At 45.6% G+C, this 16,693-nt stretch overlaps 1 pseudogene across 1 annotated transcript; it reads right to left on the bottom strand.

The window, feature by feature from the left end:
- Positions 1-13,136: 13,136 nt before the first annotated feature.
- Positions 13,137-14,316, bottom strand: LOC308235965 (free fatty acid receptor 2-like; annotated as a pseudogene). Its single transcript has 2 exons — positions 14,308-14,316; positions 13,137-13,836 (listed from the first exon to the last, which is right to left on the bottom strand). The product of its transcript is annotated as a free fatty acid receptor 2-like (transcript).
- Positions 14,317-16,693: the final 2,377 nt, after the last annotated feature.

The raw sequence follows: 16,693 nt of genomic DNA, 5'->3' as shown, positions 1-16,693 counted from the left end.
TGCCTCTGGTTGTCACATACTAGGGTGTCTCAACACATCTTTTGGGAACTGCAGGCTTAGAGGACCAGGTGAGTGGAGGGACATTCCTGGCCTGGGGCTCCTGCCTGGCCTGGCAGTATAATTATCTGCCTATAGCCACATTTGGATTCTATCTGCTTCTCTTCACTGCTGTCACCCTTCAGAATGTTCCTAAGAGTGACACCCTCCACATAGTCCTCCAGAAGTCCCGGTGCCCTCAGGTGTGCACCTCTCTTCCCCAGACACAGACAGTGGTCAGGGTGCTTCCCACAGTGCACCCAGGGAAAGTCTCCAGGCTCCGGGAGGGCAATCAGACCTGCAGGCACCTCGACGGCTGTTCTCTCTAAAGCCACAGAGCTTTCCCATTGACAGGAGTCACTTGTCAGAGAGAAGAAGAGTGCTTGGTAAGCTCTTCAGTGGCATCCAGGTACTCTTTGCTTCTCCCCAAGTCTCTGCCCCTGCAATCTAACCACCTTTCTCCACATGCAAGTGCTGACTATTCTCCCAGGCCACCCTTTACATCTGTAATCCAGGCAACCAATACTTCAGAGGATCCTTTCCAGTAATTTCTATTTACTCTCCAGCTGTGTCTTACCCTTTCCTTTTGTTCTTTGTTCATCTCCCTTCCTCTCTACCCCAACCCTGGACTATAGACTACAGAAAGTTCATCAAATTCCTATTCCCTTCCCAGCATGAAATAGTCAAAGCAGGTTCATTTTTCCAGTTTTGCATCACATGGCATTCCTCAGCCAGAGGAGTACATTTCATGGAAATTGGGCTACTGGCTACCAAGGTCAGGGGCTCCAGCCACCCCAGAAAAATGTTCTGAGTCCAAGTGGCACCACAAAGCTCATTACTGTCTAGGGAATCAGGCTCAGCTCTTGCTCCCACACATCATCTCTGTCCCAGTGTTCCAGTCCTGGTCTCTGTGCCACCTCCTTGCCCCTCCCCAGTATCCTCTCTCTGAGTGCCCAGGAGAGCCCTACTCTCCTCAGATGCACCTGAAAGTCTCTTGGACTAGGCAGCTGAGGGCAAGGTGACAACCAGATCACGTGTTTCATGCTTCCATGAATGAATGGGGATGGAGCACCGAACAAGACAGCCATGGTTCTGACCTTCATGGAGTTTACATTCTGGTGGGGGCAGGGAGAACAGAACAGTATCTACATGAATATCCTATCTAATAAAGAGGGAATATGTTAATTGACTGTCACACCTTCACAAAGATGGCAGCACCCACAGCCAATAAGATAAGAATATTCAAATTGACCACCACACCCTCAAAGATGGCGGTGCCCACAGCCACAAGATGGTGGCATCCAGTCACCTCAGCCCCGCTGGGGCGGCAGGTGCGTGACACAGCCAGGCCAGCACCCAGGCGGGTCTGGCCACTCCACGCGCCTGCCTCCGGAATCCCCCAGTCCCCTCAGTCCCCAGCAGCCCAGGGCCAGCCCGAGGCTTGCCTGTGCCTTAAATGGCAGCTGCCCAGATGCCCAGGGCAGGCCCAAGGTGCAGGTAAGCCTCAGATGGCAGCTGCTCAGCTGCCCATGACTGTCCGAGGCTCAGGTAACCAGGGCTGGCCAAGGCTTGTGCTACCAGCAGTAGCAGCAGCAGAGGTGTGATGGGGGCATCGCCTTCCCCTGATCACCAGGTCACCTCCTGCCCCTGAGGGCTCCTGGACTGTGAGAGGGGGCAGGCCGGGCTGAGGGACCCCCCCTCCAGTGCATGAATTTTCATGCACCAGGCCTCTAGTAGAGGATAATTCCTATGTCAGAAATAAAATAGGACGATCAATGGAATAACCTGGGATGGGAAGGTGGGTCCTGAGGGTGGCACTGGAGCAGAGGCCTAAGGAGCTCTCCAAGGGAAAAGCTGGGGAGGGGCACACTGGGCAGAGTGGACCCTTTGCTCAAAGACCCTGACACAACACAAAGCCGGGAGTGATGGAAGAACTGAAAGGAACCATGAGGGGCAAATTGAGCATAAGGGCAAGTGATGGGAATGAGGTCAGAGATGTGATTGTGAGTGGGATGCTCAGCAGGTAGGGCTCTGCAGTCCAAGGCGAGGAGTGGGACTTTATTCTCAAAATAATAGGAACTGATTGAAGGGTTTCGGGCAAATGATGTGTTGGAGTGCGAGTGTGTCTCACTCCACTGTCTGCCAGAGCATCATTTTGCCCAGGTCTCAGGGGAGCCCATGAGGCCCTGCTATCTGTCATGTATCCCTCCTCTCTCTCCAGACTTCACTGTCCCCTGCACAGACCCACTTTCTAGGTTAGGAGGAGCATAAAGGAAGAGACGATTCTTTTTTTCTTGACTAACTTTGCTTTCATCACTTTACCTCATTGTTTTCTATAGATGCTCATAACATTCTGGACCTGAGTGAACGACAAACTCATGGGCCAGGAAATGTTGAGAGAGAAGAGTTGCTTTTCTCCGGAGCCTGGTCCCGCCACCCCTGCCTACACAGCAGGGCTGCAGGCTGGGTATTCCTGAGGGACCTCAGTTCTGGAGAAGTCAAGTCACAATTGGTTCCCATGACCTTCAACCTCTGCTATTACCTCCTCTCTGCCCCTGGCCATCTACGGGCACTCCTGTTTTGCTCCTCTCCATGCTGTAAGCCTGGATGAGCAGGAAGAGGAAGGGGAGTTTCTGGCTTGGGAGGACCAAACTGGGGTACAGCCCAGTGCTTCCTCCTTTCAGCCAGCTGGCCTCTCCTCCGTTCCCGTTTATAGTAAGCCCTCCAGTCTGCTGTGGTATGAGAAGCTCCACACCCCCATAACACAGCCCCACGGCAGCCCAGTGCTTTCCTGGGCCATCAGGGAATCATAATGAAGACAGAGTCTTAAGAAACTTTCAAACAGGCCATTGTTTGTTTCCCAGGCCTGGCTCCGTCCCTGTTAGTATCGCTGAAGACTGAGGGTAGTGTGATATTCGGGGAGAGAGAGTGTGGGATGCTATGGAGTAAGCACTTTGAAAAAGTGTATTAAATATAATTTTATGTATGAAAATAAAGCCTAAAGTATTGTTTTCATGATATGGACTAGTGAAAGGCAGCTTTCGGTTTATTTTTACTAAAGGTTGAGAGGTACTGAGAAGGCGGGATGGCATCTCAAACCCAACTGAAAGGAGGGCCCTGCCTCTAGGACTTCTTTAGGTGAAGCGGCAAGCTCCTGTCCCCGACTCCAGCCAGCCAGCACCTCCTCCATTACTAGGAAAGGTGTGGAGGAGGGCCTTGGCCGGCTTACTCATCTTCTCCAGGCCTCACTTGAAATAATGGGGATAATAATACACCTACCTTGTAGGGTTGCTGTGAGGACTGAAATGAATATGTGTGCACATGTGTGTACATGTGAACATGTGTGTGTGTGTGTGTGTGTGTGTGTGTGTGTGTGCCTGGCACACTTATAAGTACTGGTTGTTATTATTTTATTTTTGTTTAGGATAAGACTACATTATATGTGAGAAAATACATGAATTTTTTAAAAAATCTATAAGTAAATCATATTGCAGGTGGTATATGGACATAGTAAAAGTTGAGATCTGCTATTTGACAAATGAAGTAAAATACTAGGCTAGACCACAGCATTCTGTCCTCTACTTCATATCACACTGGTTCCTACTGACTTTTTTTTTTTAATCTTACCTTGCTCCTTCTTTTCTTTACTAGATTTTCAATGCTGTGCCTCATAAGAAACCAGCTCCTTCACTCTCTGTTGAATTCTTCTTTTAGCCCTCTAATCCTTTTTACTTCTCTGCCTGAAGAAGAATTCTTCTCATAAGGATTCCAGAGTCCCATAATAGGGGAAGATACCTATTATATCATAGATCAGTGGTTCTCAAAGTGTGGGCCTGGGGGCCAGCAGCAGCATCACCGGGGACTCATTGGAAATACACATCCTTGACCTCCTACCCAGACCTGCTGCATCAGAAACACTGGGGTGTTTAACCAGCCCTTCAGGAGATGTTGGTGTGCGCGAAGGTTGAGAGTCACAGAGGGAGAGTGGGTCTGGTAGCTGTTTTGGGGGTTGTTCAAGTTCTCAGTCCTATTCTGTATGCCTGGTGCTCAGTGACACTATAAAGCTCAGCTGTGAAGATGGGGGCCAGAGGCCGAAGGGGAGACAGCTGACCACTCTGCCTTTTGGCCTGGTTCTTTCCTGAACTTTCCACAGCCAGAGCTCAGGGATGTCCGCCAAGTTTTGGGGAAGATTCCCACATGGGCTCTGTCTGCTCAGCTGGGAGGTCCTGGGAAGCCACTTAACCTCTCTGGGCTTCACTGCAGGTTGTAGCCCTCAGTGACAGAGTAGGGTGTTTGGGGGAATACATGAGGAAGCGTATGCGAAAGCACTTTGCGAAACTGCAAATACTTCTCTATTGTAAACTGTAACCAGACAACTGAGTTCTTTAAAGGAGCAATGCTCAACTTTTTCTGGTGGACACACATGGGACAGGTTTTCTTACCTGTGACAGGTTATACTCACCTGCGGGGCAGACTCCCAGAGCACTCTGCTGCAACTCCTCCCACCCCTCTCGCTCAAGAGAGGAATGGCCACGACCTCTGAGTCCGGGGCTGAAGACAGGTCTCTCTGCCTTTTGGGCATGATCTTATCTGCTCCCTCTTCCCCACTCTAGCCCAGTTCGGCACCAGGCAGTCTCTCCATTAGTGTCTCTCTGACCCTGCTCTCCTTCCCTTCCTGGTTCTGTCTTCCCTTGGAACTGAACCTGCTGCCTCCTCCCCAACAGTGTGGCTCTCTCCTGATTCCTTTTATTCCATGCCACCAACGGTCCTTTCTAAGAGCACAGGCCACCTGGGAACCTTGCTTTATTCTCATTTTTATTGGGCAAGGGGGTCATAACCTCCAAAAGGAAGTCTTTGGGCCCCTTAATGAAGTGGCAGAGCTGGAGCTGCCTCTGCCTCATCTGACTTCGTTCCAGGGCCAGGCAGTTACTGAGACTGTGTGTCATCAGCAGAAATTAAACAGTTCTGTGTCTTCCCTCAGAAAGCACTTCCTTGGCAACTCCACCTACAGGAGTCCTCCTCTCCCCCTTGCTACAGCACTCTGTTTGGTTTTCTTCGCAGTGCTTTACCCAGACCCAACGATGTTTATTTACTTTGTTTGCCAGCAGTTCCTGGTGAGTGGCAGGTCGCTGTCTTGGTTTTATATTGCCCCAGTAAAACTTTTTATTGTGCCTAATCATTAGAAATGCACACACAGACATCCTCTCAGGTTAAACAGGCAAGTACTTTTTTATTTGCTATCTCTCACCACCCACGGCCCAGAAGCAGGGAGGAAGAAGCCACCCTTAAATTACCAAAAAGCACATTGTGAGCTATGTCGGGCCTTTCTTAGTTCAGTCATATAGCAGTCATCTCAAGTGTGTCTCATCCCTGGGGAGGCCACAGGCTAGGCCTAAAGGGGTGTGCCAGCACTCCTCAACTCCAGGGCTTCCAGAACCTACACCTCAGGAGAGCTGGAAGCTTCTCTGTCTCATTCACCATCATGTTCCCCGCACCTTGAGCAAGGCCTGCCATGGAGCAGATGCTCAATAAATACGGTTGAATGGAGGAATGAAAGAGACAGATAAGGCTGCAGGCAGGTGTCTATATCTCTGGAGAAGAGAGTGGGTCTTTGTCTTCCTGAAGCCCTGCAACCAGAGCCTTTTGGGAGAGCTGGCACAGTGGGTTAGAGCGTGTGAAACATGGAGACAGTAAGTTCTCTATAATGCTTCCGGTTCCCTCGGGACCAGGCAGAAGCACCAGCAGACCCGGTTCCCCTCCCAGGTCCCAGCATTTAGCCTTTTCGTGTTCCTTGCACCACAATCAGCTGCTGTGGGACAACACTCCATCCTGCTGTCTTGAGTCCCACACACTGGCTCCTGATTTCTGAGGAAGCTGGTGGAATAGAAAGAGCACTGGACCTGGAAGAACAATATAGATTTTTGTCCAGGTTTGACCACTGTGTGGCTGTGCATCTTTGAGGAAGGCCTTTAGCCTCTCTGGAAGAAGGCTTAAGAAACCAACCTCACAGGATTGTTTTATGACTCAAGTATGATAATATGTGTGGGAACACTTAAAATAGCAGAACACACTTCTTCTGATTTAAGTTATTGTTGTTAACCCGGTATATGAAGGCAGTTACAAGCATGCCCAGAGCTGCGTGCCATTCCTAGCCCATGGGCTGTGGCTCTAACCCTTGCAAGTCAGAATACAAGTGATTTAGAGAAATTACTGTGCAGATAACCTTGAATCCAGTTTATTTTTAAAAATCATATAATTTAGAAACATCTATTCGGTGAGGACAGTTTAATCATTGGCCAGTTGAATACAAGAGCATTTCTCTACTCCAACAAGGAAGATCAGTTCCACTTGGTGCCTACTACCTCAACTTGTTTAATCCCTCTACCAGATTCTCTCTTGAGTTCCCATTCAGTTTTCTTGATCTTTTACTAGTCTGGCTTCACTAGGAATGAACACCTCACCTTGTTTCCCAACAGAGTGACCTCTCATCCCTTTCCTTTTGTGGGTCAGATTTTAGGGTGCCTTCTCCCAGCACTTAGTCACTAATGTAGGCATCTAGCCTCAGCCCATTCTCAAGCAGACAGCTCTCAGAGATCAGCCCTAAATGGACATTTACCAATGTGTGGAATAAAGTGAACTTCTGCCATCTCAGGGTCTCCCACAAGCCAAGAACATTTACACTTGAACTTGCTATGTGTCAGGAAGAGGAAGTTCAAGAATTGAGCTCTTTCTCAGACTACTCAGCCCTTTCTGTTTCCCCAAAAACTCTAATCCCACAAATCTAATTGATTCTAGCTCTCAAGCCATGATTATCTTTCAGACTTTGTTCTGCCTTCATAATTCAGGCTTGCTCTTTTATATCATTACCTGGGCTGATTTTTCCAAAGGAACTTGCATACTATCAGTTTTCTCATGTACTCCCATCCCTGGTCACACTCCTTGCTTGACACATTTTTTCCTAGTCAGGATCCAGTTGAATTGGTTATTCTTCAGCTCTGCCTCACAAAACCTCTCTAGAATCCCTAGACACATGAACACCCAAGAAGAAAGTGGGGCTGCATGTTCACAGAGGGCCAGGGGCCCTCAATAGCCCATTGCTATCTGCAGACGGGCTCTGATTCTGTCTCCCAGTATCCTATCTCTTGCCTCAGTATCACCTCTGCCTTCTTCTCACCTCTTCTCTGCTTAAACCATATAGATAGAACGTGTCTCCAGTTGCCATGGAAGCCTGTGACACAGACACAGGTAAGACAGACAGATTATGCTTTCTCCACATGACCATGTCTCATCTTGGCCCATGATTAATAGTCCAGAGTCAAACGGAGGCCACATTCTCATCACTATGAACCAGGACACTTGACCCCCTGCCTCCTAGATCCCTCCTCAGGGTCCCAGCATCTTATTTTCCCTTCACTCCATTGTCAATGTGTGCTCTCCTCCAGGACCAAGGATTTCTAGCCTTCTAGTCACCATTGTCACCAGCCTGAGTGCACTTCTATATGAACTACGGAATGGGGGAGAAACCTCTCTCTGCTGGATTTAATCATAGCATTTTAGCTTTATGCTTTCCTTGGATGCTCATGGCAAGGTGGATTTGGTTAAGAAAGGTGAGAAATGGGGAGATGGACCACTCCTTTACCCCTAGAATCCAGGAGAGGTCGTCTGTCCCACTGCAACCCACCACAGTCCATGTGTACACCAATCCACTGGGTTACGTTGAGGGTCTCAGGCCTCATTTGAATATTTTTCCTGCTGGCAGGTAGCACATGCCTAGCCTGTTCCCTCCCATTAGTCACCGTGTCGGCTGCTGGGCCAGGGTTGGAAGAAGAACCACTGGGGAGGCAGGGGCTTCTGTGCTGTGAGCCTTTTTTCCAGAAAGCTGGATTTATGCTAGCACTTTGGAGAGCAGTTTGGCAGCTGCTGCCAAAAGTGCACATGCCATGCCAGCCAGTATTTCTCTCCTTCAAGGGACTTTCCCACACATGTACCAAGAGACATGCTCGGGAATTTCAAAGCAGCATTTTTATACTAGTGAAAAAAGGGAGATTATCTAAATGCTTATAAGGAGTAGAATGGAAAAGTAAAATGGCTTAGGAATACGAGGGAATGTTATTCTGCAGATAAAAGAAACTGATGAGATCTGTAAGCTTCAGTGATAAGTATCAAAAGGGTAGATATAAAAGATATAATGTTGGGTGGAAAATAGTTAATTACAGAATGACTTGTACCATATGATATTTATAAACATTAAAGACACACAAAAGAATACTAAACACTGTATATGGATTTAAGCACAAAGTATATTTCATGGACAGGACATGGACCTGCCCATGAACAGGAGAGAGACATTTAAATTCCAAAATAATGCTGCCTCTGTTGAAGAGGAAATCCAGTGAGGTAGAACATCAACTTTAAAAATCTCAAGAAAGATGGCTGTTAATAAACACCCTTTCTGCATGATTGGTATATCATAATTTTTATGTTTCTAAGTTTCCATACTTAAAGTTTTTTTTTCATACTTAAACTTTTCATCCAAATTTTAAAAATAATGAAAATTTCTAGCCGATTTGGCTCAGTGGATAGAGTGTGGGCCTGTGGACTGAAGAGTCCTGGGTTTGATTCCAGTCAAGGACACATGTCCTCGTTGCAGTCTCAATCCTCAGTGGGGGTGTGCAGGAGGCAGCCAATCAATGATTCTCTCTAATCACTGATGTTTCTATCTCTCTCTCTCTCCCTTTCCCTTCCTCTCTGAAATCAATAAAAATATATTTTAAAAAAATTATGAAGACTTGCTGCAACTGTGATCACTTGTGAAATGACATATTCTTTGACTGTAAGTGACAGACAACCAAGTCAAACTACCTTAAGCTAAAGGAGGGAGAATTTTTGGTTTTCAGATCTGAAAAGCCCAGAGCATATCTGCTTTGAAGGGACATGCAGTTCCTGGACTTGGTGCCTTGCCGTTCTGCCTTCCTTCAAGTCAGCTTCAGCCTCGCTCCTCAAAGTGACCCCCAAAATGATGGCCAGCACTCAATTCAGGTTCAGCTCAGTAGAAGAGGGGTTCTTTCTCCTAAATGGTTGAAAGAGAATGGCTGGGCTAACTTTCCTTGGCCTAGAATGAGACAAATACACGTGTGTGAACCATCGCTGTGGTCAGAGGGAACTAGGCTGATGGCCCAGATTCTGGGTCACACAGCTACTCCTAGAGCAGTGGTTCTCAACCTTTCGAATGCCGCGACCCTTTAATACAGTTCCTCATGTTGTGGTGACCCCCCACCATAAAAATATTTTTGTTGCTACTTCATAACTGTAATTTTGCTACTGTTAATGAATCGTAATGTAAATATCTGTGTTTTCCGACTGTCTTAGGCGACCCTGCTAGCGGTTCTCAACCTGTGGGTCATGATCAGTTCTGTCTTCCCCTTCTTCTTAATCACTCTGCACCCTGCCCCAGTTGTGAGGTTCCCACATGGGAGTGTGTTGTAAAAGCTAGAGCTAGGCTCTCAGTAGATTTCCTGTAAGCCATCATCTCTCCACCCAAGTGGGGGTGGGGCAGAGCCTCTGCCAAGTGAGCTGGTTAGAATCTCAGAGCAGGATTTTGCAAGTAGGATGGAGTGATGGATTGAAAATGCATGTTTAATATAATTTTATCTTTGCCAAGTAATACTTGTTTAATGGAACACAGCTGCAGACAATTAGCAACTTGTCAAAAAGGCATGCATTCAATGGCTGTGAAGTGCTGGTTAGGGGTGTGCTATCTTAAGGAAAAAGCTCTCACATAACTTTACGTAAAGTAAATGACTTCACGTCAGAGGCCCTGTCCAATGGAAACCCACCCTCCCCACCATTAACCTGAAAACCAGAGGGAGCTGAAGAAACCCTTCCTTTTTGCCCCCTAACACAATGCTCCCAGAACCACTTACTGTATTTACCAGCAGGTGTAACAGTCATTGCACTGAACTAGATTATATGAACTCGATGTTATCGAGTACTCTAGCAACAAAATTGAGGCTTCATGATGCTCCCCTTCCAAAATAAAGCACACAAAGTATATTTGTAACTTTTGGCTTCACAAGCTTTCTTTAACCGTTGCTGACGAGAATTAAATGTACAGTTTTTTTCAGGATGATGTAGGGCAAATATAATTAGTATTAAGCTTTCCCCTCCTCCCGTTCATACAGTTTCTAAGATCAGAAACCGTACTTATATTTTGGATCAATACTCTACCACCTTAATGTAGATGAAGTATTCCTGTCCCATAAAACAAGAAGAAAAACTCCAGCCCAGCCCGGGTGGCTCAGTGGTTGAGCGTCAACCTATGAACCAGTATTCTGATTAGGGCACATGCCCAGGTTCTGGGCTCAGTTCCCAGTAGGGGATGTGCAGAAGGCAGCTGATTGATGATTCTCATCACTGAGGTTTCCATCTCTCTTCTGCTCCCTTCTTCTCTGAAATCAATAATAATATTTTTTTTAAAAAAAAAAGAAGAAAAACTCCAGTTCAAAGAATCTTTGAACAAGAATCCTGACTAGCATAAGGTGATGAACACCCTGACTGAGCCGAGCATTATACCTTGTCCATCTGAACCAGTTTTATTACTCTTTATCTCATGACAGAATAGTTCTAGTTTTTGTCTCAGATTTAATACATCAAAAAGCTTTGCATTTGACCAGACAGATTTTAAACCACATCTCTGGAAGTTTAAGCAGCATTAAAATTTAACTCGAGCCCTGACCGGTTTGGCTCAGTGGATAGAGTGTCGGCCTGCGGACTGAAAGGTCCCAGGTTCGATTCCGGTCAAGGGCATGTGCCTTGATTGCAGGCACATCCCCAGTGGGGGGTGTGCAGGAGGCAGCTGATCGATGTTTCTCTCTCATCGATGTTTCTAACTCTCTATCCCTCTCCCTTCCTCTCTGTAAAAAATCAATAAAATATATTTAAAAAAAAAATTTAACTCGAAATTTTGAATCATTAAACGCTTATACACCAGGAAGCACAATGTTTTCTACAGCAAATGCAGTTGTGTTCAGCAGAACAAGCATAGTCTATCCCATCACAAGATTGGCTACTCACAAGCTTGTTGATTTTAGGGTCCCTTAATACTCTTAAAACTTAAAGAGTACCCCAAGGAGTTTTTTTTATGTTCATGTAGGTTATAGCTATTGACATTTACCATATTAGAAATTAAAACAGAAAATTCAAAAATATATATTATTTAAAAATAATAATACTAGTAATCATAAAATCATAACATTAATGTAAATAACATTTTTTTATAAAAATAACTAAAATTTCAAAAACTATTGAGAAGAGTGGTGTTGTTTTACATTTTTGAAAGTCCCTTTAATGTCCGGTATAATAGAAGGCAGAAGTGTATTCTCATATCTGCTATATGTTCAGTCTGTCCTGATATCACATCAGGCAGCCTCTGAAAACTCCACTGTGAACTCAGTCGTAAAAGAATGAAAATGAAAAAAGCAATTAGGATCTTAGTACCATTATGAAAATAGTTTTGACCTCACTGATCCCTTAAAGGGTCTCTGGACCCTGCAGGGGTATTCAGACCACACTTGGAAAATTGCTGTACAGGTTTCACATACTTGAATGTCTTCTGAATTGGTTTTCCTCAATGTGTGGTTTTTAAGGGAAGAAGGAAGAAAGGGAGGGAGGAACAAACAAAGGAATTCCTAAATTTAAATTGTCTAAAATAACCACTAAAATAATAAAAGCAGAGTATATAATTTCTAGTCAGCCATGTGAGAAATGAATATGAGAATAGGAGAAATGAAAAGAAATAAAACAACTTAACCCCAAAGGAAGGCAAGAGGAGAAAAAAAAGATGGGGAAAATTGAAAGCACAGAATATGATGGTAGATGTTTCATTTTTTACTTAAATGGCTGTGTTCCCTGTGATAATTCATTTGACCAATACAATTGTTATTTGGCCAAGTATAGTATGCATGTATATTTCAGTATGTATGTATGCTTTAATGGAAGTGTTTAACAATAAAATGGCAGAAGTAAGTTGAATTGAATAAATTGAATAAATAAATTGAAAATTATTAGTATATAAATATAAATTAATAAAATGTTATAATTAAAAGACAAATACAAATTGTCATACAAGATTACAAAAAAATCCAACCACTCTATATACTGCTTATTAAAAGATGCATTTAAAACATAAGGATATAGAAAGTTTGAAAGTAAAAGTATGGGCAAAGATATACTAGGCAAATACCAACAAAAAAAAGCACAACAAAAAACAAATTAATGTGGATATATATATATATATGTATATATATATATATATATATATATATATATATATATATATACATATATATATATATATATACTGTATATATAAAAGCCTAAGCAACCATTGCAACCAAAACGACTGAACAGGCTGTGTGGGGCGACCAGGTCAGCAGGGGGGTTAGTGAGGGACGACCACAGGACTGAGCAGCAGGCTGCATGGGGTGACCAGGCCGGCAAGGGGGTTAGTGAGGGATGACCCAATGACCCAAAGACTGAGCAGCAGGCTGCATGGGGCGACCAGGCTGGCAGGGGGGTTAGTGAGGGATGACCAAACGACTGAACGGCAGGCTGTGTGGGGTGACCAGGCTGGCGAGGTGGCAGTTAGGGATGATCAGGCTGGCAAGCAGAGGCGGTTATGGGTGATTAGGCTGGCGGGGGGTGGGGGTGGGGCGGGCAGTTAGGGGCGACCAGGCCAGCAGGCAGAGGCGGTTAGGGGTGATCAGGCTGGGGGGGAGGGGCGCAGTTAGGGTCAATCAGGCAGGCAGGCAGGTGAGCGGTTAGGGGCCAGTGGTCCAGGATTGTGAGAGAGATGTCCGACTGCCAGTTTAGGCCCGATCCCACCCAAATGAATGAGCTGGATTTGAGATGCTCACTGTTCTCCTTTGCTTCTTAAGCTAGGCACAGGAGAACTCGACCCAGTTGTTTCGGTGTTCCCCCTTTTTAGCCTTTGTCTGCAAGGAAGTAACAAGTTGGTAAATTTAGTCTCCTGTGCAGCTGACCTTGGTCATACTTAATCTCCCATTTCTTGTCTTTGCAGATGGTTCCCCAACTCTTATCCTCTAACAAGTTGACAGTAAGGTACCCAAGCTCCGTAGCTTCTGTAGCCTTTCATCAAAGACTTTGTGGACAGCTGAGGAGGAAAAACAGGAAATCAAGGGGCCGATGCAAGCATCTGAAGCACTGAGCAACACCTCACATGCCTGCTAGATTTGGTTTCTCATCTGGAAGAACCCCACCACATGGGACACATTGTAGAGCCCCAAACAGACTGGGAACTTGAATAGGGTCACAGTGGCCAACCCCATGGCTCTCCAGTTGGGGCAGGAAGAGCATGCTATGCATAATGTACCAGTAGCAGAAGATGGTGACCACCATGGGGATGAAATAGAGGGCAAGACACAGCTCCAACCTCCCAGGAAGCACCACATCCAGCAGACAGGGAGGCCTTAGGCATCACTCATCCCATTGTTGGTTGGTAAGTTATAGGAAAATGATCACAATGCTACAGGGTCCAAAGGACAAGGTCCAAAATACCTGAGCAGCAATTACTGCATGCACAGGCCAGTGGAACAGCTTGTACTGCAGGGGGGAAGCCATTTGCAGGTAGCCATAGTCAGTGAGGGCACAGAGTATGTCTCCCAAAGGCCAGAAGAAATCCTATGCAGCCTCAACAATTTTGAAGGGCAGCAGCAGCAGGAAGCCCACCAGTGTCAGGCTGAGCAGGAAGATGTGGACAGGTGCAGGGTGGGGCTGGTGGAACTGCCCCACAGATATGGTGTAGACAAAGAGAAATCCCAAGTTTTGGGGACTTGAGCCATCCTTTCTGAACAACAACAACAAAAATAATGGGTCAGAATCCTCTCTGACCATGGGTTTCCCAGCCCCAAATCAATGACCCGATTCTCAGCTTCACTATATCTCTTCTCCCTGCTCCACCGAGTGTTAGATTCACTCTTTCTCTCCCTCTGAAGAAAGCATATGTACATGAGATTCATGTCACTCAAGAGTCACCTTTAATCTCCTCTAATTTATCATTAAGGTAGATATTTAAAATAAAGCTTTGAGTATTTAGCCTGTTACTTGTAACAAATGACTGATGCCCATCTATGCAGCTCATTCCTGAACTGGAGCTTCTTGTAGAGGACCGAGTGAAATAGGGAGGTTCCCACCCAGCCGGGACTGAGTTCACCTTTTGTCTTCCTCCTGCTCTCACCAGTGCCCGGCCCTCACCAGCAACATCTCTCCATGGCCTTGTCCTTGTCACCTTCCCATTTCTATAACCTCTTTCCTCAGGGAGAGTAAACCCCATACTCTGCTCCCTCTTCCTAAGTTTATCTACATGCATTCCTTCTAGCCCAACTCTTTCTAGGGTTGTAATCCCAATGGCCTCTTCCCTGAGCACAAGCAAAATTAGGTGCCTTGTCTTTTCCTGCAGGCAGATAGATGGCTTTTCAAATACAACAGGTCACAGAAGCAAGTTGAACCTTATCCAACTGGACCATCTTTTCTCTTCCATGAACAACAGGCTTTTATACTTAGAAGAGTCACATGTTTAAAAATAGGAAGGTCAGTAGTTGAGCTCTTTACAAGGAAGCTTAGTCCTCTGGGTATCCCACCAAATTTCCCCCACCAAACTTATTTTTCCCAGAATCCAGATCTTTTGAGCTTCCTCCTCTTTCTGCATTCCAAGTAATCTCTTTCCTTTCCCTGGACACCTATTTCTAACTATTTTGCACACACATCCACTTCCTGCTCTCCACTCTTCCTTCTCCTGTCCCTCCCCCATCTTTTCTCTCAAGTACCCTGACTTCTCACTGGTACCCTCACATCTGCTTGTGTAGGGTCCACATTGTTCCATGCTGGTGTCTCAAGGCAGACACATGAAGATATGGACAGAGAGGATGCTTTGTCTCTCCTCACGGAATGTGTGTGTCTTGCTACTGACTGCCTAACTCTGCCAACGGAGACTCTTGTTCTTTTCCCTGGAAAGTGATTTTCAGCCCAATTTCTCCAGAAGAAATGATCTCTTCTCACTTAGCTCATCACTCTCCACCTTGGTACCCAAGTGGTCACTCCACATTCCTGCAGTGTGGCCCTCCCTAACCCACATAGTGCCTGTCCAATGTGCACCCAGGAAGTGGTTTTGATGTTTGATATACATGGGATGAAAGCAACATAATAATATTTTGCTCTCTACCCAATTACTTTGTGCCATTTTACTGCATGCATTTGATTGAGGAACATAAACTTAATAGAAAGGCAAAGATTGCTGGATAAGGTTGCTCTTATTATCTTAAAACGTTAGGGAAGGAGTCTCTTTTATCCATCACCATCCACAAACTGTTAGCAGTTTGTCTTCGAATAGCCTGTTACACAGTTAAATTTTTTTTTTTTAGTATATGTGTGTAATCTTGCTCAAAAAATAAATTAAAAGCAAGAAAAAATATTCATTCAGAACTGATTCCCAGAACCCTCTCTTCTAGCAGGTGCCAGGACCATGGGCAATTTCTAAGGCTAAGGAGTCTCTCAGTAAGACTCCTTTCAGACTGGAAAAAGGCAGGGACCCACCCCTTCTCAAGAGGTGCTAGTGTTGAATCTAGGTAAGGTTGGTTCTTCCAGAAGTAAGTATTTTGAAGTTTGTCCTTATAAAAAAACCTAGCATGGTCCCTTGCATATTACAGACACTTGAATGCAAAGGGTGAAAGGATGAAAGTTGAAAGTACTTGCTGATGCAAGCAAAGAATATGTCAGAACCTATGCTTATTGCCTTCTCTTTTATCTTCATTCTGTCAGCCAAGTTAGTATGGGGCATCCTTGGTGCTGGGGTCCTAGGGTCACCTGGGTAGAAAGGGGAATTCAGACTAAGATGTTTTACAGAATCATGAGGCTGCATTGACCTCACAAACAGCTGCATCATGGGAATGGGCAGTGCAACCTCCCAAGTCTAACGCATCTAAGTCAAAGTTCAGATTTATTTGCACTATTTATGCATGTGCGCTTCCTCTCCTCATCACTCTGCTTTCCATTCATCAAGTGCCCTGAGCCCTTACTCTGGGAACATGAGTGAATAAGACAGATAGTAACCAAGTAAACAAACCAACCAGGTAATTTCAAGTGAAGGAAGGAAGCAAAAAGGGAAATCTAAATAGAAACTAGCAAGGGCCTTTTTTTAGAGAGATGGCAAAAAAAGGCCTGGGCTGACAAGGGACATTTGAACTGATGAGAAGGAGCTAGCCAGCCTTGGGCAAACTACGGCCCGCGGGCCGGATCCGGCTGTTCTATCCGGTTCTCTTGCTCTCCCCTCCGCTCCTTTACTTTGAATTTATATTAGTTCACACAAACACTCCATCCATGCTTTTGTTCCGGCCCTCCGGTCCAATTTAAGAACCCATTGTGGCCCTCGAGTCAAAAAGTTTGCCCACCCCTGAGCTAGCCACATGAAGAGCGTCCAAGGTGGAGGGAACAGCAAGTCCCAAAGCCCCGTGGTGGGAACAAGCTCTCTGTGTTGGAGGAACAGAAAGGAAACCAGGGTGGCTGAGTAGAAGGCAAGTCAGGCTGTTCAGCCTGTTGGACTGTGGGGAGAGGACACAGGAGTGAGCTTGAGAGAACTGACTCA

Source organism: Plecotus auritus (genome assembly GCF_963455305.1).
Source record: "Plecotus auritus genome assembly, chromosome: 10".
NCBI lineage: Eukaryota > Metazoa > Chordata > Mammalia > Chiroptera > Vespertilionidae > Plecotus > Plecotus auritus.
This window is presented reverse-complemented; position numbering and strand designations above follow the sequence as displayed.